Raw genomic sequence first — 25280 nt, 5'->3', positions numbered from 1 at the left:
TTTTCGATCGCGGGCTCGAGTCTACCGTATAAAAGTGCACTTGGGCAGCCAGATTGGCGGGCCTTCTCTACCAAAGTGTGTGCTTCTCTTGAACGGCAATTCCTTCCCCCGGGTGGGCTTGAAATGAAAAGTGAAATCATATAAACACTCCGGAAGTATAGATACACTTCTTGACATCTTGTGATTGAAAAGCCCTCATATAGTGGCGCATGTAAAGTGTTGCAAATTAGTGATTTTGAAGCACTTTCGAAGTTGCATTTAGTGAGTGGTGGAATTTAATTCCTGAAGAAAACAACAGCCAGCTGGATACATCGAATCAGAAAACAGCATTTTGGAGTTTTGTTGATCACGCTACTGTTGCAGAAGGATTCGTCGTTTGGCAGAGGACACCACGATAGGATGCAAGATAAGTACTAGTAGATAGAGTGTGCGTATGAATAAGACTATTGAGTGGTTGAGGTGGCATGAATGCGAGTTATTAAGTTTTGATTGCGTTGTGTTGTAAAGCATTGAAAATAGCTATTGCTGCAAGAGGTTTCGATAATTTTTCAAAAGATTTCACTGATTTGAAAATTATCTGCTGATCAACTCATCAGCAGCTTGAATATTTGTCAAAATATAAAAGTTGTCAATTCGTTGTCGTTGGAGGTCTCGGGTGTGTTTTGTGAACAGTGTTTCTAAAAAGTGTCCTGTTCAGAGTTTACAGAATGGCTGATGATCTCCGATATCTATCAAAGAAAGAGAGAATTTTGTGGAATTTGCTGGAAAGTTTGGAAGACTTTCTACAAGATTACAAGGATGATAGTGATCACGGTTCGATACAACCACGATTGGCCAAGCTAGACGAAGCCTACGATTCATTTTGTGATTTGCGCACACATATTGAAGTGATTTTGGACGATGATGAAGACGATTCTGTAGATGAAGCCGACAGAAAGGAAACCCAAAGAAAGGAAAGCAAGAAGGTGTTCAAAGAGTTTATGAACCGATATTTTTCTTTGAAGCAACAACTGTTGTCAAAGATAAGGCCGGTTCCTGCTGGATCATCACAACATACATCTTCTCAATTCGACTCAGCTTTGCCATGTCACACGAGATACCCTGAACTGACGCTACCAATCTTTTCTGGAGAACTTTTGAAGTGGATCAACTTTCGGGACAATTTTAGATCGTTGATACATGAGAATCCCTTGCTGAATGATGTGGATAAGTTCAATTACCTCCGTACATCGTTGAGAGATGATGCGCTACTTCAGATTAACCAGATACAAGTATCAGCGACTAACTACGGCCTAGCTTGGACAACCTTAGAATCGAAATATGAGAATCACAAGTTGATAGCCCAGGAGCATATGGGTGCACTTTTTGCGGCACCTAGCATGCGATCGGAAAGCTTTGAAGGGTTAAATGTATTGCTGACGACGTTTAAAACTAACCTCCAACAGTTGGAGAAATTGGGACAGGACACTAGCAGATGGAGTGCTTTGTTGGCGTTCATGTTATCGCAGAAGTTGGACACAGATACCTTTCGACTCTGGGAAACTCACCATGCTTCTAAAAACGTGCCTTCCTACGAAGCCATGGTTGAGTTCCTAGAAAACCAGTGTTCGATTCTGCAGTCAACGGCAAGTCGAAGTGCAAGTGAAAATCATCGGAATGTGAGAGCTCCCACCAGCCACAGTACAGTTACGATGCAGTACTTTTGTTCTATCTGCGAAAATGGACCGCACACGCCAGAACAATGCTCTAGATTTAGCAAGATGAGGGTGATAGATAGGAGGGTATTAATTCGAAGATTGGGTCTCTGCTTCAACTGCCTAGATTCCGGACACTTTGTTGCAGAATGTTCGCATAGTTTTTGTCCGAAGTGTGGACAACGCCATCATTTTTTGTTGCATCCATATTCTCCAAATCGCAGTAGCCAGTCAACTATGCAGAGCTTCCCTCAAACCCCGGAAAGACCTCAACGCGCGAACAGTCAACCAAGAAGGCAACCTGAAACACAAGATCAGTCGCGAACGAATATCGATCAATTTCCACAAAGCTCGCAATCTACACAACAGCCACCTCCCACAAACACGCCTACTGTTAGTCACCACACTTCTACTCTACTCAGTACACAACAACACACCCACACCGCTATCTTGTCGACAGCCGTTGTAAAACTTGCCGATAGCAATGGTAATACAGTTTTTGCTCGTGCTTTATTGGACAACGGGTCCCAGATTTCTTTGATAACCGAGGAGTTGTCAAAAAAGCTTAATTTTGTTCGTGTTCGGGAAAGTCTTCCTGTGAAAGGTGTTGGAGGGACTACCCATGTTTCAAAAGAGTCTGTTTTTGCTCGTGTTTTATCGTGTACATCTTCATTCACTACCGCCGAGAGGAAATTCTTCGTGCTACCTCGAATTACGTTGGATCTACCCCAAAGAAGCGTGGATGTTAGCAACTGGAGACTACCGTCTTCTATCAGCCTTGCCGATCCAGATTTCAACAAATCAAGTCCCGTTGATCTCGTGCTAGGTGTTTCTATGTTTTACGATGTGTTGTTGCCGAACCAGATGAGGTTGAGTAATAGCGGGCCTATCCTCCAGAATTCTCATCTAGGGTGGATTATCGCAGGAGAGCTACCAGAAACGAGAGTTGTTTCATGCAGTACACTGATACCTAACGAAAAAATAGCGGAATATTTGGCTAGTCCGAAGCCATGCTGGAGCTCTTTCTTCCCTTTATTATATCTGCTATATTTCGTTGCTGCCTGTTTGTTTGGTCAAAAAGTTTTTGCAAATGCAGTATTTGTCCTCCTTAATATGTTTCTCCAAGGACTTTGGAAAGTAAAGTACTCTTGCGACGAATCATACAAACATGAACACCAGTTGTATTGGTTGAAATCAAAGGACAAACTGAATGGAATCTTCAGCAAATTTATACCACGGTGGAATGCTGTACGCAAATATTTGATTGCATACAAACTTCATGAATTATGGGACACTACTGAAAGAACCAGCGTAGCAACAGACACTCCTTGATGTACCATCAAACGAATCGGAACCATTAGACATAGTTAAATCGCATCGCAGCATCAGTATACCAAAAACGTTATAACAATTCCTAGAAAGCCGTTGTAAAATAAGTATTTTCCGCCCCCATGAGGGGCACTGTTGGCACTGGCGGCACTCTTGACCGTATTGCCAGGGGGCCAACCACTAAGTTAAGTTCAAACCGTCTCGTTTGTTTGCGGAGCATACAGTGTTTTTCCTCCGCCAGGGTTTTGCAACACACCGTTCCAATTGAAGTCCAGGATTGTCGAAATGTGAAGGCCCACGTTATGCTCAAACGTTTGTTCGAGAACCTAGTTAACAAAGTATTTTTCGCCCCCATGAGGGGCACTGTTGGCACTTGCGGCGTATCAGCCGTATTGCCAGGGGGCCAGTAGCTAAGTTACGTGTAACCTGTATATGTGTTTGCGGAACCTACAGTTCTTTTCCTCCGCCAGGGTTTAATGCAGCGCACCACTCGTGAACAGATGTTCGATCATCCATTTGGACCTGGCCTGACTAGACCGAAGAGTTTGTTGAGATCACTGTGCAATCCTCAGATAAGTATGCCCCCATTTGGGGCGCAATTGGCTAGCAGCGGCATATCAGCCGTCGATGCCAGGGGGCGATATCAAAGTTATGTTCGTCCAAACCACAAAAAACACGGAGGAATTGTCTTTTCTTATCTATTCAACAGGGCACTTTCTGGAACGCGCCATACCTGAGGATATCGTATCCCTGCTCGACTTTCGGCACGCTTGAAGTATCTGCAGCCCCCGAAAGGGGCACAAAATGGCTTTTAGCGAAGTTTGGTCTTCGTGAATGCCTGGGGGCCATACCGCAAGTTATGTTGCAAAAATCTTTCAATCAACCCAGTATCAACCGTTTCCGTCTCCAACAGGAACACCTCTGTTACCAGAACAGTCTACATTCGCGTGCATCATTGATCTATTGGGAAGTAATCGGGTAGCATACGTCAGGTCGAAGATGCCTACCAGCGTAGGAATATCCGAGGAGCCATGATGTGCATCGTGTTGAGTGAACTCAAGGCGGGCGGTATGTTCGCGCCAAAACATCAGCAGCGCGAGCAATCAATCAAATTCAGAGCCCACATCAGCTGCAGAAAAACCACCTCAGCTACAAGCAGCATCAATTACTGCCACACGCATTTGCAGTGGTCAGAACAAAAGTGCGTGTGTGCAGCGTGGAAAAAAAGGAATCACCGATAACCGATCTGCTGGTAGCGAGACAATAGCGATACTATTAGAAGCAGTGTATCACCCGTGTCGGTCGGTTGTTTTATCTCGTTTTCAATACAGTCCACTAGTAATCAATCGAGTTGAGCGTTATCTGTATAAATTTATTAAATAAATGTTCCCGTGTGATCGTATCACCTGCTAAGTATCGTGCTTTGATTTACTGTCCGAAGTATCACGTCTGGAAACTTCCGCGGTTGTTCTGAACCAGTGCGCCTTTAGGGATTGGCCCTAACAAGGTGCTTGTAGTTCTAGAAAATCAGGAATGATTTTATGTTTATAATTTTCATATTTTTTTGAAATCTCACAGCGTGAATTGCAGCACCTCACTAGAATGTAGATTAAATGTGCTTTCCAATGAATATACTCTTGGTTGGTCCAAACAAAGTAAAAGCACTGATAATCCGGGTACAACCTAACGGTGGACCACAAAAACAGATGAAATTTCAGTTTGTAAAAAAATAGCGCAAAGTAGTGAACTTTGAAAAATTCCAGTAAATTCAATTTTTGTTGTATGTATGTATGTATGTATGTATGTATGGGTCCCCCATCGGTAGCAAGGTCCTGCCTATGTCTGTGTGGCTTGGCCTTTGAATTACTTCTAGAGCTTCCACGGCCGATGGTTCGTCGAAGGAATGCATCCAACCCTCAGAAACCTACAATGGTTGGCAACCCACTCCGCTTGCAATAGTTTCTTCGGATTAACCCCAGATACATTCATTCTAAAATATGTGAAATAGTTTGGAGATAGTAAGGAAAATTACAAAACAATGTGGTAATATATGAAATAATAAAGTATAAAATACGATGATAAATGAATAGATGTAATATATAATTTATTGAAAATATAAAAACAATATTTTTGAATAATTTATAAAAGGATACAGATCTGAAATGGTAAAATTTTGTTAGGATTTACAGAAGCATAATTGTAGTTTGCATGTATGAACAAACATGTATGTACAAAAAAAAATTATACAACGAAGGTTATTCATTGAAAAAGTGGAAAAATATTTAAAGTGTTGATCAAATATTCGTAAAATTTGGCGATTTATAAGAACAATTAACAAATTAACACAGTAGAATTTATTTAAATAAAAAATTATAGCATTAAATATTAACTTTCTAAAATTCAATAAACAAAATAATGATGCTTTAATAAGTATTAATTAGCTTGATTATGTTGGATTTGTTTTTTGATTCAACTGTTTCAGATTAAATTTCCAATTGTCCATTAAAATAGATTTGTTCAGATCGTTAAGGAATCAAAAGTGGCAACGCTGAATAAAAATGTCTTTTCCAAGCTTCTGCTATCCGCCACCGTTGTGTTAACGGCAGGAACGTCGTTTTTAAACCAACATTGAAAAATCATAGATTAAAAATAAATAAATTCAAGGAAAGTTATGATTGGATTTTAATCAGTAACAAAAATGTATACTTATCTTATTTCTTCCAAATACAACCAACGATGTTGAACCAATGTCTTCGTCGTTACCTCATGGCCCAGTTCCATATTGAACAGCTTCACTAGCTCCCGTTTGTGAATTCTTACAAACGGAACTATTCGGAAGCTCTTTCAACCGGTTTACGCTTTTAAATAAAAACATCGCTGCCTTCTCAACGCTTTTTTCCCCTTCACTCACAACACCAACTTATTCCTCAGCTCCCTGGCATCACAATTCAACAACAACACACATGTTCATCCAAATATCGTGGAAAAATCCTTTCTGTCAAAACACAACTTACGCGACCAATATGAATTCATCGAAACTTCTCAATCGGGCTTTTCCACTCCTCAACCCCAACCCCTAGCCGAAAAAAAACATCGCCGCCAATGCGGCCGACCACAACTATCAATAGCCCCAGGGCTCAGCCCCGGGCCCCGTCCAACTCAGACCAACTAATACCGTATTCGTTTTCACCACCCGAAAGTTTTGCACCATCCACGCTGAAAACGAGCATGAATCGAGTTTTGCACTCTCCTTTGTAGGTGTGCGTGAAATCGGCAGTGTCAACAAAAAACATCAAGCTGTCAAAAATCCATTACAGCTGGTATTTTGTTTTCGTTTTACTTCGAAAATTGAAATGAAATTTACTTTAGTTGATCATTGTCTTTTAAACAATATGAAAATTTTAGCATGAATTTATGTATTATGTTGAATTGTTAAGATTTCAGATTTATTTTGCTTAGTAGATTCGCCTCTGGCTCTGATGAACTGCAATACCGGCTGATTCTGGGCGGTCTATGTTTGCTGCTGCTAGACTGCAGTTACCCCAGCTTGAAGGTTCCGGTATTTTGAACGTTTATTTCTCGCAAATCCTTCGTTCGAGTACCTATTTCCATTTAAGATTACAAAAAAAAAAAAATCTTGGGTGCGGGTGTAGTATCGAACTACCGTTTTTGGAGGGCAACGGGTGGGAATCCGGGAATTGGCGCAACCGAGCATCGTCACTCTAAGGCACAGCTCGAAGCTTGCTGCTAGTAGAGTAGCTTCGATGCAGCTGAACGCTTCTTGCTGTGAAGACCAACTTATAGAACCCTCCCGAACAAAAATACTTTTCGGTTTGGGCGATTCCACCAGATCTTTGGGTTGGCCTTTTTGCACTCTGATTTGCTGCTCTTTTTCGGCATCGCCTGGAACCGATTGCAGCAAGCCTTCTGGACACATTTCTTCTTGGGAGCGTTGTTTGCTTTGGAACGTGCCATCCAGGTGAAATTCTCTGCCTCTGTTGGAAACGACACTGGTATTGAATCCGGAACAAGTTTCCGTTCTTCGGGATAAAAAGAGAAAAAAACATCTCGAACGCAATTTTTGCGGTATAGAAATAAACCAACCAGCTGATATTTGTTTACATCGGGAAGCACGTGTTTTCAAAATTCATGATAGTATTGGTGAGAGCGCAAGCAACACCAAATATTTTCAGAGTGTTCCACCGTCCACTTTATGGTGCACTACCAGTGCACTACTTATCGTGAAAACGAGCATGAAAACGATAAAAAGTGCACTACCGGTAGTGCACCGGTGCACCACCACTTGAAAACGAATTCTCTATAAGAACGTAAGCCAATCAAGCCGCCCGAATTGAAACTTTAAAATGCCGGATATTTTTAAGCAAAAACTCGCCAATTTCGCAATAAACAGCAAGCACCATTCACTATCACTCAATAAAAACAATGATCAGTCACAAAATCGTCCAGTAAATTCAATTTTTGTTGCATCAAAAATCTAAAGAGAGCAAAATGTTGGAATTTTAATACATTTTGTAGTCATATTTTTTTCAAACCTCTACCATCGCTCAAACAGTATTTACTAGCAATCGAATGCAAAGTAGGTTTTTTAGACCACTTTTTTGAACTTTTTGTGACCATTTCATTAAAAAAAATTTAAAAAAATATTTCTTGTCTCCATGATGTAGGCATTAACTTCAGCTTTCATATGCATAAGGCAAATATTATTTTGGACGTGTAACATATGAACTACAGCAGTTTTCGTGAGGCATGTTTTTTCAGATTTTTTTTCTTTCATGCTGAATAACGAGAAAACTTGTAACTTTAGCTGTATATAATGTTCTAAACATATTTACTGACATTACAAGGTTTCTATTGATATAAGTTTTATATGAAGTTCATAATAATTCAAACGACTTAAATAGATTTTACTTTTGTGATGTCAAAATGACACCAAAAGTCGGAAAAGGGAGTTTTTTTTGTCCAGGCGTCCAGGGTTCGTCCATAAAAAAAGTAAAGATGCAATATTGAAGAACTTTTGAATTCATTTAGGGTCCCCGAAGAAATTTTTGTATTTTGAAGCTTCTGAAAAAAAGTTACAAGCCTTCAAACTTGCAATGGTGTCAAAATGACACCCTAATGCGGATGAGGGTTAAAAAGTTGATGAGAAAAGAATAAAAAAAAAAACTTAATGATTGAGAAGAAAAATGTGATCCGTTTTCCATAAACAATCATAAAAATATACATAAGTACGCAATTTTTTTTGTTTATTTCATCGACTTTTTCGGCAAGAATTAAAACTTAATAACTTGTCAGTTGGTCCAAACATTTCGAGCTAGTTTTGGCGTTTCGCTCCTCCTCAATGGACCTTAAAACTTAAATTTATTAATTGTATAGTTTTCCATTTTACAAGAACGAATTTTCTTACTTTATGTAACGATCTTCGTACTGTTATTCGCTGTCTGTTGTTTGTTTTTGATGTTATGTTTACATTGATCTGTCAGTGTCTTGATCTTTGGTAAAATTAAGTTGTATGCTGATTTGAAATTAATTGAGTCTTATTGTTTGTTTACAACGTCGTTGTCACCCCTAATTTTCATGTGAAACGTTTCTGCACAGATTCTGGTGTTGTACTTCGAGACTTTTTCTAAAATTTTTGTGTTGTTGTTAAATGTTAACTATAGAGAAGGAACACTAAGAACAGAACAGAAAATTCTAAAGATAAATTACTACCTCAACAACTTGTAACAAAAATTATAAAAGACGAACCCACAAAATCAGCCTGAGTGAAACTAAAAATGAGCAACCCAAACATTTTATTACGATTTCATGTTGTGCAGTCTAGGTGAGAAATTAGCCAGATATTTTAAACAATATGATATTAATGTAGCCTTCCAAACTTTAAACAAAGTTAAGAACGCGATTTTCACAAAACCTAGAGACAAAATACCAAAAGATAAAACAGCAAATGTGGTTAATAGAATAAAATGTGGAGGATGTGAAAAATCCTACATTGGAGAAATAAGTCAATTCCTACAAAAAAAGATTAGAAGTTGTTCTAGTTTTTGTATTGACAAAAACGTTGTCAAAAACAAAAAATAGGAGAAATCTCACTTTCACAACATAGTTTCGTGTACGGTCATGTTTTTGATTTAAAAAACATCAAAATTTTAGATAAAAAAGTCTCGAAGTACAACACCAGAATTTGTGCAGAAATGTATCATACTAAAATTAGAGTCGACAACGACGTTGTTAACAAACAATAAGATTCAATTAATTTCAAATCAGCATAATACTCCATTTTACCAAAGATCACGATACTGACAGATCAATGTAGACATAACATTAAAACAAACAACAGACAGCGAATAACTGTACGAAGATCGCTAGATAAAGTAAGTTAATTAGTTCTTGAAAAATGGAAAACTAAAAACAAAAAAAAAACTGCGTATGTGTATTTTTATACTTGTTTTATGGAAAACGGATCGTATTCTTTCTCAATCATTAAGTTTTTTTTTTCATTTTTATTTCTCATGAGCTTTCTAATCTATGTTAACAATACGTTTTATTTCGAGCGTACTTTGTACTATGATGATATTTCAATACTAAAGCTAGTTTCTCATTTAAAAAAAATCATCAAAATCGTTAGCTCGGGCTCTTTATATGTCACAAATGTTATAGTGCAGTATTTCTAAAGAAACTCAGTTTCAATGTTGCGGCTTCATAAACATCAATGAAACGAAAATTAAAACCATAACAAAGTAATTACTATACATAGTATACCCGCCAATAATGATCACTCTAATGCATTCCCAGGCATGCGAAATTAATCCAGTGCCATTCTATGAGATCAACCCGTATGAAAAGTGCTAATACCCGTAAACCATGATTAAAAACTCAAAAAAATAGAGCAATTAGGATGTGTCACTACTGGCGCCTAATATGTATTACAACATCAGCGACGGCTTAAACACTGATGAAAATGGGACAAAATCCAACAAACATTCGAGAAAGGTGCCATAGCCCTGGTGAACTTGTAATGCTAAAAACACCAAATACTGCCGAGCCAATTCATTCGCACCCTAACTAGGAGAGATAAAGATATAGAAAACCCCGAAAGAGGTCACATTTGCCAATTCTCCCTAATGAGAATGAGTGTGTCATTTCATTAAATTTGCACCGAGAAAGAAAAAAAAGGCGGAAAACTCACGCCATGTGCAGCTCGAGCTTCATAGTTAGTTCGTTAGCACGCGACCGAGAACCACCGCTTGGGGTGGATATGGACGAAAGAAAACAGAGAAACACTAGCAGCATTATTCACCCGGGGATGGACAAACAAAACAGAATAAGGACATACCTACTTCATAGGAGAGAAAGGAGGAGAAGGAGACAGACAAGAGGTGAAAGATATAGCGTGTGGAAAAAATAGCACGTAAACGCATTTATGTTAGCATTTGCAATTTCGTTCGGTGAGTTTATGAGTCTCCTTGACCGGCACCATTGTCCTTTCTTATGGTTTTCTTGGATTGGACATTTAATGCTCCAAGTGAAGCTTGGCTAGTCTCATTTTCGAATGATTAGGTTTCTTCAATATTCAAAACCAACAGTTCAAATACAAACTGGTTAAAAATTTTCAAATTTCATTTGGCTTTTTGAAAATTTAAAAGATTGCATAAAAAGAAAAAAGGGAAATCTAATCTATTTAGGTCAGTTCAACAGAAATGTTTGCTTGGACTGTCAATCATAGACTGCAGAATGAGTTCAAACCAAACAAGGAACAGATAGGTAGATACCCATAATAAAATTGTCCCCTAATGAAAGCTAATGTCACTTGGCACACTACACTTGGCAAGTGTAAAGCGTCTAATGAGGCCTGACTGGGCACTTACTTTTTAAATCGCTTTGTGCCATATAAACGATCTAATAAAAGTACCATTAATTGAATTCTTTTGGGGGCTTGTGCGCGTTGAAATTGCAGCCCAGGATCTGCTGATGTTGGTGGTCTATATCGGTCTATGGGTGACGCTGTCAAAATTATTCTAAAACCAGTAATTGAGCCTTATGGTGATTCAAAGATGGGGGCGCATAAATGATTTTAATATTTGTGTTAGGCAGTCGGTTGACTTCTGTTATTGCTCTAATAACAATTTATAAAAAAAAATTCGAATTAGTATGGTCAGTAGATTTTAGATTTTATGTGAACAGATATTTTTGCATATTAATTTAGCCAGAATATTGACTAATTATTTCCTTAAAAAAAAACTTATAAATAACTGGCTGACCCGGTAAACTCCCTTTTACCATGAATTTAGTGAATCGCTATAAATATTTAACTTCATCCACACGCACTTCTTTTCTAAGAAACTTAGATATAAAGCTTATTTAGTTCAATTAAAAATAGGACAGTTATGAATGCGCGTATCTAGAAAACCATTCGTTTAGCTTAGCTTAGCTTAGCTTGATTAACTACTCACATCCACCTTAAACCGTATAACCCGAAGTGCATGGTTGTAGAGAATGTATTGCTTGTTCAAAAACATATTATGATAACGATAACAATCACTTCGAGGTCCACGATCGCTGGCGTGGCTCAGTAGAATAAGTTCCACATTGCCAATGGTTGCTACTCCGTGATTGACCGAGGCCATCAATTTTGATCAGAGGTCAAATGAATGGTGCTTGGGATTAGCAGCTCATTCACACTGCACAAAACTGATGCTCTCTCTTTTAACGTCAATAACGGCGCCGGCCACGTCCTAGTAGACAATAGATAGATTGGAAGAAAGAGAAAAGGATGAAATATCTATTTTGTGCTTTAGGACCGAGGTTACCTCTGCATCCTAGCAAAACAATTTTGGTTGGGAGAAAGGTTGAAGGAATTGATTGGGAGACACTTTTGACTAGTGTTACGATGAACCTTAAAAATTATTTTCCTAACTCCTATTAGTTCCTATTGAAAGCTTTCAGTTCATTGAAAGGCTTGAGTATGTTTAGTTTAATGGTGACAAAAATGAAGGGACTCTAAAAATGCTTGTTTCTTATTGCTTCTTTTTTTTGTAAATTCTTTATTTGAAACGGCTCATGCTTTCAAGTTTTAAGGAGCCAAACTCGTTTTTGTTTTTACAATTGTTTGCTTAGCTTAACACTTTGAGATTATTGCTTCTTATTTCGAGTAATACACGAATGCGCGTATCTAGAAAACCATTCGTTTAATCGAAAAACTCTCTGAGAAGGAAATTAAGATAATCTTATAATTATTTATAGAAAAATATGAAAAAAATATTTATCATTTTTTGTAAGAAATAATTATACTTTATTCATGGTATCTCCCATCGCTGGCGCACAGATTTTTCCAGTAATACTTCACCTGTTTCGAAATTACCGATACCTTATTCATAATTTAAAATGCTAGAATTCCATCATAATCTTAACCCTTTCCTTCCCACGAGGTTTTTCACGTTTTAAAAATAGAAATATTGATTTACAACGTAAGTTCTAGAACAAAAGATGCATATTTTAAGCCTACTTTAATGATCCATTTGATAAATTTGGGTTTTGAGATGGAGCATATGTGCTCCATTGGGAAGATAACAACACATAGGGTGCAAATGAAAAACAGGAAATAATTGCAAAAAAAACATGGAATTTCATCACTTCATTGATCACAAACTAAAACGATCCTATTTGATAAAAAACTTCTTTGGTATACGCATCCCTCGAAAGCCTATTTATTGAAATATTTGAAATTTTCATTTTTGCCTTGAACAATGGCCGCCATGACACTTTGCGCAAGGAAAAGAAAACATGCCGTTTTTCGAGAAAATCACGAACTTTTACAAGAATTTCGAGACATGTGGCCATTTAAGCAGATGAAATAACTACCCTGAAGCGAATTTTTTTGTTGACGAAATGATTTTCATGTGTATTGATAAGAAGCTTCACAGGAAGAAAAGTACGTTTTGTTCCCAGTGTATCACCAGTGATCCACTTTACTTACTCAAAAATTTACATGTTTTAGTTGAAATCTAAGTAAACCATCAGTTGATTCTGCTTGCATAAGCAACCTTCTGCACGTCAGTATTTTTATTTGAAGGAAATTATAAAAACTTGTAAAGTTATTGAACAATAAATGACAACTTGATTTAATTTCGAAAAAAATCCGACTTTTTTGCAGTTTTTGATCTGCCAAGCGAAACCTAGCGAATCGATTTTCTTCAAATTTCGTGCAATGTTTCTTCACTCATATCTACACATTCGGTGAAAAAATGGTGTTGATCCGAAGCGCCCAGTACAAATGCGAGCTGTACAAAGTTGTGGATCACCTGTGCTACCATGGGAAGGAAAGGGTTAAACCTTAATTTTCGATCTCACATTTGGTTTGAACTTTGTGTACATTCTTAACATCATTTTCATACTATTTCGTCATTCGACAATGTTTTTGCCAGCTCTCAATTCCATAATGATGGATTTTTAATAAAACTGTATACAACTAGGAGAGATAAGGGCATAACGAGCACTCCTCTTTTCTACAAAAGATCATATTTTCTTAAACAAATTTTCATGAGGATATGTTTCGTACTACCTATAATTAATATTTTTTTTTCCAGAAAATAAATATCCTTATCATCTTTACAGAAATATTAGAAAATAATCAGCTAGGTTCTCAAGTGACCAAAATATTATAATTTTTGAGCACCACGAAATAAGCTTGTATGACCTTTAAATCATCTTGATCTAAAATGTACGCACTGCAACATGATTTACACATTGTTTCTCAATTTTCACCATCATTTAATTTTTGATTTTTCACTTTAATCAATTTTAAAACGCGTTTTTACTTAAGGGGGGAGTAGGGTCTAACACTTTCAAAAATCATTTTTTTTATTTTTTTATTTTCTTACTGTAAAATATTTCAAGAATGTTGTTTCAAATTTTCAAGTCAATCGAAGCAAAACTGTAGAAACTATAGGCCTTTATCTCCTATTATCTAATACTGCAAGAGAGAGAAAGCAGAAACTTCAAACGCGTTTTTCTCGAAAGCACATTTTTAAAGTCGGTGGACATCGTCATTCGAAAACTTCTTCACCGATTCTTTTCAAATTTGGAACATATTTTCTACAAAAAAAAACAAACCCCAACGATTTTCTTTTTTTTTCTACTTTGGGGAGATTTTACAGATAAAAAATGGCGGATTTTTTCGTGACAAATTGTAGTTTTTACTTCAAACAGCTACAAAAATTTTATAACATTTTTTTTTAAGTTAAATAAAATCGTAGAGGTCCAGAAAAATATCTATTAAAAATATTTTGCTTTGATTTTTTGACTTCAGATGATTCTGTGCTGAGATACAGTGTCCACCGCAAATCCTGTTTTCTAAAAGGCATCCTCGAAAGTGCTCAGTCATCGGCTCATTTTTCAATATTTTTCTACGAAAAAATTACTAAATGTTCTTTTAACAATGCTTTGTATAATGAAAAAATTTTGAATACATTTGTTTGAACGATAGCTCTAAAAAAAATCGAGAAAATGGTGTTTTTTTATCCGTTAGTCCCTACTCCCCCTTAAATTTGTTGACTCGGGCGAACAGAGCACTATCAATCGGGGCACGATGAGCGTTTTCTGCCATATAATCTAGCAGCGAATTCAACTCGATGAAGTCAACTGAATAATAGAGCTACAGCTTGGCTTTTTTCCACTGACGATTTAGCCTAGTGGTAAGGTGTCGGAGAGGTCATCAAAAGATTCGAGTTAGATTCGAGTGATTTTTTTTTTCAAATACCATGCATGATTGATTTTTTTTATTGTTACATTTTACGGCTAGTAGCATCATCCGCCAAACAAAGCATTAGAAACATAATGGATGAGCGTGTGTGAATTGTTTGAATTCTTCAAACAGACCTAAATTATTTTGTTATTGCTTTGTTTGATGGATCTACGCCACATCGTTTAGTGCAAAATACATCGCTCATGAATGGTAAATGAAAAAAAAATTATCTCGACCAGGAATCGAACTCGAGTCTACTGATTACCTCTCCGACACCTTAACCCTTCGTTTCATAAAGTAACAAATTTGCAACAATTAATGTTTGGAAAAAGTGAAAAATCATATGTTATTTTAAATTTTTTTTCGTGATGTACTCATCATTTCCAACCGAAAAAATTATTTTAAGGGAAAAATAAAAAAAAACATGAAATGAAGGGTTAACAATAGACCAAATAATCAGATGAAACAAGTCAAGCTGTAGCTCTATTATTCAGTTGACTTCATCGAGTTAAATTCACTGCTAGGTTCCACGACAGAAAACGCTCATCGTGCCCCGATTAATGGTGCTTATACTGCCCCAGGTGGGGTTCTCATTATGCCCCAAACACTTTCAGCTTTCGGTAAAAAAATTTAAAATGCATTTTTTAACGTTTTTATCTATCTTTTCAAGTTTCAGCCAATCAGGCAATAGATTATTTTAGTGTCTGAACACGAAACAATGATGTAATTCACATATTATAACTGTTCTCTATGGATAAATATGTAAGCGTTTTCCTTAAGGTGACCATTATACCCTTATCTCCCCTACTTTTGTCTTCTTCTTTTGCGTATTAAATATCTCGGGAATGCGTTAGTTTTAAAGTTTTATTTATTTGGACACTTTCGTTAAAAAAATGGGAGAGCATTTGCAACGAACAGAACTAAACCAAAAGTGATTCAATATTTTTGGTTTTGTATTCCTCATGGATTTTTTTTATGGAAAACTCCATATTAAGAAAACCATTTTATCATATCGACATCTGTTATGATATTATTTTTTCTTTGATAATTGTTTTAGCCTCTTTTTTGTTCTTAAGAACAATCTACATAGTATTGGACAACACATCTGCAAATATTTTCACAACTTCATTGAATTAACGATATTCAAAACATCCATTAGCATGAAGTATGTAGGTCATTTGGGAAACATGTTTTGAATGATTCTTATAAAAAACGGGGATAATTTGGTTAACAATTCCGATTCACAAGTCAACAAAATTTCCTTTAATCGGGGCTTCGTTGCAAGAACTAATTTAGACTAAGTTGAAGGGCGCTAGTTTGAAATATGGAATTAGATTTTTTCTAGCAGTTCTTGTTTTCGAAATAACTTTGGAAAATGGGTAAAAATTCAAAAAATCAATTTGAGCACTTTTTGGGCAAAGCTGCAGAACATTACAAAGATTTGGAAAAGGATTTAATTCAATGATCAACTTTCCCAAAGATATCTCTCATGTTTATAAAACAATTTTTATTAAATTTATAGGTTAAGAAATCTCGTGATTTTACTCAAATATATTTCTCAAACATTATTCACCCACAACACTTCAGTTTTCCGTTATTCAAAGTCTAAGGATTTTTCGAAAAAACATGCTCCGGAAAAAAGACTGTAGATCAGCTACGAAATGCTCCAATAAAATTCACTGAGCGTCCAAAAAAAAAAATGAAGTTAGAAGCTATACGTTGGACATAAGGATATATATTTTTTTTTAATTCTGTAAAATAATGACCACAAAAAATGTAAAAAAGTGGGGTAAAAATCGCCCTTTTTAATCAATGAACCGACAAAATTGTTTTAGTCACACCATTGTCCATCTTGTCAACTTTGTCAATCTCGTCAATTTTATCAATTTTGGCAATATTGTTAATTTTGTCAATTTTGTTATTTTTGTAAAAAATTTCAATTTCGTAAATTTTGCCATTTTTTTCACAGTTTTTGCACAAATTCCCGCCATTTTCAAAAATATTGAGAATTTTTGTAAATAATTTATAAGTCGATGTCAAAACTTTGCTGTTTTTCGATATATGATGAAAATCACTGAACATTCTTCGAATTATATCGTAATTTTCATTGATTCTTAGTGGGACCTCTCCCCCTTCCCCCTTCCATTTCAAAGTTCGAGTTAGTAAAGTTCACCTTTTACTCTTTAGTATGTTAATTTTTGTGGTATTTCAACTCTTGCACAGTTCTTCAGTTACAAGGTGTTAACCTTGTAACTTTATGATTAGCTATGGTTAGCTAGAGTTTGAATTTGAATCCAACTTATTGGAAAAAACCTATTTACATATTTTGATTCATCTACCATTCATTCAACGCAAAAAGTTTCCTCGAATAATGATGAACACATTCATAAACTTTATTATGGCATCGTTTTTTTTAATAAAAAGAATTGTATTGCCTATTTTTCTCTCTCTCTCGTTATATTCTTCTCTATTTCCAAAGAACCACAAATCATTGGCAATAAAACCTTTTTTTGCCATTACCACGAAATGTCCAGAACCGTATCGATTTTTCCTTACCAAGTGAAATTGTCCATGTCGAAAACTAGCTACTGCCGCAAAAAAACTTTTCTTTTTGGTTCGATCCCACCGGATGAGGCAACAAAAATCAGAAAATTACTTTTTGGTATGGGGCAGCTATCTTTTTTTCCGCCGCGCCGTCGTATATTTGTCCCAATATCTTTGTCCGCCGATTTTCTGTATCGGTCCCGGGTCGCATCCCATTCACATCGCGATATTTCCATCCTGGCCATTTGGTTGAAAGTTTTATGAAAAAACGATTCGACCCAAGTAGAAGTACCCCATCCCGTGACCTTCCGGAGTCAAGGTTGCTATCCGGAAAATAATGTCCCATCCTCTTTTAGAAGTACAGTAATCGAACGGAAATGAAAGATTAATTAAACCATCACCCCCTTTCGTGTTGGTCACTATTCCTATTTTCCCTTCATGGCACAATTTATTGGGAAATGAAAATTCAAAAGTATTGGACCAACTTTTCCCGGTGGACGATTGGGAGATAAGACAAAAAACGTAAACCTGACAATAATGAACTTATTGCTTCTTTCTTAGGTGAATTATGGCCGAAATTTTCATTCATTTCCCTGTTATTGATGGAATTGACACAGTTGAAAAAATCTAGATGAGTTTTTTTTTAAAAAGGTTTCCTTTCTTTGATTAAATGTGTAAATTTTTAACCTAAACAGGTCTTATTGAGTGAGATATACGAATAATTCAAAAATTGATATGACTTTTTCTATGAGTGTAGTATGTCAAATACCCATTTCAAATTTTGATTTTTTTTTTGTTTGCCTGAAATGTGTTAAGGTTGTCAATGTCGATTTTCGTTTTGAATTTTTTTTTTTTTGGGCTTCCCGTCCAATAATCAACTGGACGAAAGACTAAAACAAACGGAAGACAATTTGGCGATGCTTGTTGTGTATCGATATCTGTTTGTATTCTACTTGGCTGATTGGATGTGCTGTTTCTGTTTGTATACAAACCCTAGAATACAATTAAGATGAACAGTATGTACTTCAATATGTACTTGAGATTTTGCTTTTCAAATTTAATGTTGCATTTATTTTTTTTTTTAATTCAAATGTTTAAAACATCCTGTGTAATTTGTCTTTTATGTTATTATTTCGAGTCATTTCGAAAATTTAGAGATTCTTTTCAACTATTTATGCTTACCCAATTTTCACAGTTGTGATCCAAGATTAAACTAAAAACATTACTAAACCAATATGAATAAAAACATTTTTTTTCTAAACACGAAATATAAAAATATGCAAAAAATACTGTGTTTTTAAAACGCATCAACTAAGCTTTGTCGGAATTTTGAGGCAAATCTGAGATCCTCTAGCGCATTGTTCAAAAAAATTGCTTACATTTTTTAGTGTTATTTGTAATCAAAACATATTTTATTACTTTTTTTTATTGAGAACGTAAGCTTTGAAATTGTTGAAATATGAAACTGAAAAATGGCACGATGTGACGACACGTCTTCTAAGGGGGACCAAAGGAAATCGAAAAAAAAATTTATCGATTGTTTAAAAATGGATTTGAAACTTTAAAAAATCGCCCAATGGAATTCCGATTTTTGGCCGAAATTTTTTTTTTTCGAGTTCTTGAAGTTTTATGCATTTTCAAGCCATTTGACATCGAAATTAAAATTTCGATTTTCCGAATTTCCTTGGCCCCTCCTTTGGTGATTTTTTAAATTTTTTAGTTGTTTTGGCCAATTTTTTTGAGATAAGACCAGATTTCGACGTTTTATGCATTTGGCTTCAAAATTTAAATTTTGATTTTTCCTATTTCATTTGGTTCCCCCCTTTAGTGATTTTTTAGGGTAAAAAACGGAAACTTTGAGCGCTTTGAGCCATCTCTAAATCAAGTCCGATTGAACTGACATTATACACAGGTCAGTTTTTTGGGCCAGTTTACAAAATGTTTATGGTCAGATAGCAAATTGAAAATAATTTTGCTTTTCGTTCAAGACTAATAAGAACGTTCATAAAGCCCAATATCATTTTGACAAAGTCGAATTTTAACCAAAAGTATGCAAAACGATCCTCAATCGTTAGAAAAGATTATGGGTGAACAAGATATTCGCAAGAACAGCCTTATTTTGAAGCTAACAAGCAGCAACAATTATTTTTATAAAAATTTCGCTTTTGAATACGCCTATACGAGTTATTTAGGTGCGTATTAAGAAAAAAAAGTTTCCATACATTCAGGATCCAAACAAAAACCAAAAACCTTGTGGCTGTTGACACCGGAAATATACAAATATTTTGAATTTTGAATTGCAAATTGATAAAAATAATTCGAAAAACAGCTTCGAAATTCGTCAAAAATTCTGAGTTTCATATTTCAGGCATCTATAGACGTTGAAATATTTTAAATTTTGTAAAGTTTTTAATCCTCTTTACAAATTCGTCTACTGAGTTGAGACTAATACTACTTTGACGCTTGATTAAAGGTACAGTACAAAGTACAGTTTTCACGCCACTGGTCACGAACTTTAAAAAACATACCACTATGAGAAACATCTAGCTTCTACCTTTAGCTTACTTAGACAATAAGCGTAATGTTTCGAATAACGCAAAAATGAATTATTGTACATAAGAATCATGTTTAACACTAAACATAACGATACTTATTCAAATGATCCCTAACACTATTTCCGATAAAACTCTCTTGTTTCTCAACCAATTTTTACATAATATATCGTTTTGGAAAGCTTGTAACGTAGCTCAAATATGATTCTCACACAATATAATCATTTATTTTAAAGTTATTCAAAGTCTGAAGTTAGAAGCTATTTTTTTTTTAATTTTAAGATCTTGATGACAAAAAATGTAAAAAAGTGGTGTAAACCCGTTCTTTTTTAATGAATCATTCGCCAAAGCTGGAAACAGAAGCTGAAAAGTGAATTGGGAAATTGATTTATTTTCCAAGTAAAATTTTCAGTTCAAGAAATGAATATAGTTTGGGAAATTTCCAAAAGATCCCAGTGTTAACAAACATGTTAGAAAATTGGCTCGCCTCCGGCGAAATTTAATCTTAAATCTCTTTAAGCCTAATACATTTTTTTAACGACACTATATTGAACCTATGAATTGTACATTTTGAGTTGCAATTTCACCAAACTGTTGTTTTGAAATTCTAATTTTGACACTCAAAACCCCTATCTCATTCATGTTTACAATGGTTTCTCTTCAAGCTGCTTAACTACATCTGTGACAAACTTTTACTACACACGATAGTCAACAGAATGAGTAAAAAAATATATTGAACTTAATGCCCATTACCCGTTAGCTAATCACTTTGATTATGAAAAATATCATTTATTTCTTTATAAATTTTATGCTGAATTGAAATATTTTTCAAAAAACAATTATGGACCCAATTTTATTTTTGCTCAACTTTACATTTAAAAGAGTTTTAAAAAACTTCACATTTTTTCGAGGTGCAAAGAATTTATGAACTTGTTTAGATAAATCTGGGTTCCCTGAATCAGAATATTTAATCATTTCTTTTTCTATCAGGTTTCGTTTTTTTAAATTACTTTTGAAAATTGGTAAAAATCATTTAACTAATTTCAGCATTTTTATTACAAACTGTGAAACATAACAAAAATTTCGCAAAAAAGGATTATTTACTCAAAAATTATCAAATTCCCCGAATACCACAAGTAATTTTGACTTCTGCAAAAAATGTTCTGTTCTTGTTTATTTCTCCTCATTCTGTAAAATTCGAATTTTGACAAAATTTTTAAAACAAAATTTGAACCCAATTCAGAAATTTGTATAGCAAAAAATAAATCGTTTCGCCTCTTTAACGAATTTATCAAATGAAATAAAACCCTTTTTTAATCTTTATTGTGTAGTTTCAGAAAATCTTGTAATGATCAAATGTAGAATTTAACTTTTAATTTCTAAGCTAAACATTATTCTTCGATGAAATTGATTTTAAACAAATTTAGAATCAGTTTTTGTTTTTCATGTAGCTTTTATGTTTCAACAGTTATCAATGATTGATTTCTGCTAAATCTGATTCATTTTTTGAATTATAAATTCTATATCAACAAAAGTAGAGGTGATAGACAAGATCTGACAAAAAAACGAGATCTGGACTCAAAATTCATTTAAATCAGTGATCAAACAATAGGCACCAAAAGTGCTGTTCTGGGAGTTATCAATTCAATTTTATAATTATAATTTTCGGCGATTCTAATTTTCTAATAATAATTTTTAATTTTTTTTATTCTGAAATGTTTGAAAACTTATATTTTTATCTCCATATTTAGTATTGATGTTGAATTAAATTCACCAAATTTAATAATCCTACTTTTTGGATTTTTCCTTTTTTTCAAAAAAAAAGTATGTTTTAGTTTTACAAATCTAAATTTTTGTGTTCAGAAACGCAATTTTCCTGAAATTCTATGAATCAAAATTTTTAATAACAAATACATGGTACATTTTATCTGTTTTTTTTCTTTATGGTACCTAATTTTGTTTTAAATTGAGCGTGTTTTGGAAACATATCTTGAATAAGATCATTATTATTTCTGCATTTCGAACACCATGATTGCTGGTGTGGCTCAGTAGAACGAATTCCACATCGCCAATGGTTGCTACTCCGTGATTGACCGAGGCCACCAATTTTGTTCAAAGGTCAAATAAATGGTATCTGGGACTGACAGCACATTCACAACACAATGCCCAAAACTGATGCTCTCTCTTAAATCATCAATAACGGCGCTGGCCACGTCCTAATAGTCAATTGATAGTTTTGAAAGAGAAAAAGGGATGAAAGAAATAATTCGTGCTTTAGGACCGAGGTCACCTCTGCATCCTAGCAAGGATATGATCAGGAAACACTTTTGACTAGTGTAGCGCATATTTTAACCTATTTTTGACGCTCTATCAACAGCCTTGACTTTGAAATAAAAAAAACTATTTGTTAGAATTTTAATGAACTAAACAGAAAAAAAAGTTTGGAATGATCAAAATAATACAGTGTTATAACTAGCAAAGCCACTTGCCATTGAGAAAGCTTTTATTCTTTTTTTTTTTTTGACTAAGGTATTTGTTTCACCTGGGTTTTGTTGTTAGTCAATTTCATTCAATATTTTAATTTAAAAACCCTCAAATAATCAAAAAAAAAATTCTATGTATGTATCAAGAATCTGAAAAATATTTTAATTTGTTTGTCACAAGTGAATCAAGAGTCCCTTACAAGAAATCATTCGTATGGTTCTATTCAAGCTATACAATAATCACAATAATAAGCCTATAAATATTAGTAATCTTGCCAAAATATAAAAAATCCCCAATTTACTCATTACAAACACTGTCACTTTCAAGGCCAGCGAGATTGTTTGAAATTGAAGTTTTTTTTCGCAAAGCTCAGAACATTTCTTTAAAAATTGATTTGTAAATGATTTGCATCATCACACCTTACGTAAATTCTTCAAATAGATTTCAAAGATTCTCAAATGATTCATTATTTGAAACTTTCTTTCTATGTTTACTGAATAATATTATGTTCTTTTCAAATCTACTAGTATTTGTCCTACACAATCTTTTGATTGGACGGAATTTTTCAACATTACTTGAAACGCTAATGACCTAATAAGTTTCACAGAAAATCCCAAAATAAAACAGTCCATCATGATTGATCTAGAAATATGACAACTTAGATAACATTTTTGTGTTTTTGTGCTTTGGAAAACGAAATTTTGATAACTCTCGTGAGCAAATTATTAAAAAAAATTCTTCAACCACTTCTATGAAAATACACATAAGTACAGGTATTATCTGTGTGTCAATTAATTACTAATCCTCGAGCTGAAAATTAAAAAAAATCTATTTTAATTATTTCAATACTTAGCTTCGTCCAATTGCTCAGCAAGATTTCGGATCCGTTAGACATCATTTGGGATGGACATCCGCTATTGGTCCTGCTTGCTTTCACTCCTTCGTTTATTTTTTCGATTGGTTCGAAGCTGTTCCTCATAAACGCGGAATAAGGTTCTGGTAAACACCTTAAGCACACTTGCAAGCAGTTCTTGCCCCTTCTGTTAAAGTTTTGAAGTTTACTTCTCCGGAAAGCAATCCCAGAACTCAATGATCAGTTTTTTGCGGTCAAATCGGCTTAATTCCATTCCAATTCAGGAACCTCATCCAATCCGGAAGTTTTGTGTTCGCATAAATCGATTCTTTTCTTGTTAGAATGACAAATTTACAAATGTTCTCGTTTTTAGATTTTGCTGATGAAAAAACACACCCATCACCCAACGAACAAAGCCTACTTCTCAATTTTCAAGAAAATAAACTTTTTCACAAAAACTCATTGCGCAGAACAGAGATTAGTTCAATAATAGATCTCAAATTTGGCAGAAATACTTGAAAATGTCTGAGGAACAATCCATATGAGTCCGGCTTTGATCTTCGAAAAAAGCCGAAAATCGAACTAGTCTAATGTACATATTATCATTTTGCACAACAATGGTTTATAATTTACTGATTTGATCTGAAATTAATTTTAGAACTCTGATTCAACTTTTTTCAATCTATTGTTATATTTTATGTATTCTATTTCTGTGCACTGATTCTTATGCCCAAAACATTTAATTCAGGTTTTATTAAAAAAAATAATTCGTATTTTCTGGTACTCCAGAAATATTGATTTAAAATTTGTAAACAAGACTGTTTTAAATTTATTTTCAGCAGATTACTAGTTCAGAATAAGGAACATCATTTAGAATAGTTAATTAATGACTTACCAGAAAGAGCATCTATTTGAAGCTTTGATTCTGATTTATTTTCAATCGTATCACTAATATTTATTATTATTATTTTATGTGATGGTCTTTAGGCACAAAGTGATTTTTTTTTTTCGAGCACTTAATAACTGACTTGTAATTTTTTTCCCGGAGCATGTTTTCGGATTTTTTTTCTTAGACTTTGAAAAACTTTAAAATAAATTATAATAGCTGTACATTGTTTTAGAATCATATTTGATTCTAAGTCACGTTTCAAGCTTTCAAAACTATAAATTTTGTAGAAAAAAAGCGGTCGAGAAACAAGAGGTACATATTTAGCGGTTTAGGCCAGGAATAAAAAAAAAAATCTGCGGCGGATTAGGATTAAACAACCAAATCAAAGCCTTCAGGTTACTTGATAAACAATCTTCTTTTACTTTTTTTCTCATTCCTTAAATGGTACTTTATCGTCGAAAAGGGTAATCTGGTAATGACTACAAATTATACCGGAAGGCTTCCCTGTATTGAAAGTTGATAACCCTTTTTTCGCACATCGATGACATAAGCACACCAGAAGAAGGAGCAAGCATAAAAAAGCGAACCTAAAGCAGTCAGTCGGTTCCACCTGCTAATGCCTAAATGTAGCCCATGCATGGAATGTTCCGTGCCGACATGCATCCCTATACCATACCATATAGGGCATCAGGTACTAAATAAACCAGGGGCATTCAAAACGGCGACGACGCCAATGATGCCCATACCTACTGCCAATGATGATGATGATGTCACGTAAAGGCCGCAATCGGTATGTGTCACGCAAGGGAGCAAGCAGGAAAAAAACAATAAAAACCCAAACGAAAAAGGACACCCCAGAACCAGGGAAAAAACGAAAACAAGTGAATTGACTTCAAGGGTGGGTATTATGTCAATGAAAATGTAGGGAAAGGGAGCAACATAATTGGCGTGAAATGCACCCCTCGGTTTTGCTAGGGGTTTCACCAATACTTGCGAAGGATAAAAGGGAATGTTTTGGTTTGGTCGTAGAGCTGTCACACAAACACTGGCGCAGGAATTTTTCCGGGTAAGCACGTGCTGTTTGTTGATAAACCCACATTTCCGAACAGGTTGTTGTCTTTGGTTTTAGGAAAAGGGACCGGCTTTCTGGGTGGTGTTCGGGGGAAAGTTTATG

The 25280-nt window shown here is 34.9% G+C and overlaps 1 protein-coding gene across 3 annotated transcripts in view; it reads left to right on the top strand.

Moving 5' to 3' along the window:
- LOC129753677 (ankyrin-3-like) overlaps nucleotides 1–25280 on the top strand; it is a 110391-nt gene that overhangs the window by 27038 nt on the left and 58073 nt on the right. The window lies entirely within an intron of this gene.

This window comes from Uranotaenia lowii, chromosome 3, assembly GCF_029784155.1.
Source record: "Uranotaenia lowii strain MFRU-FL chromosome 3, ASM2978415v1, whole genome shotgun sequence".
NCBI lineage: Eukaryota > Metazoa > Arthropoda > Insecta > Diptera > Culicidae > Uranotaenia > Uranotaenia lowii.
The sequence above is the reverse complement of the archived record's forward strand: the minus strand, read 5'-3'. Positions and strand labels throughout refer to the sequence as shown.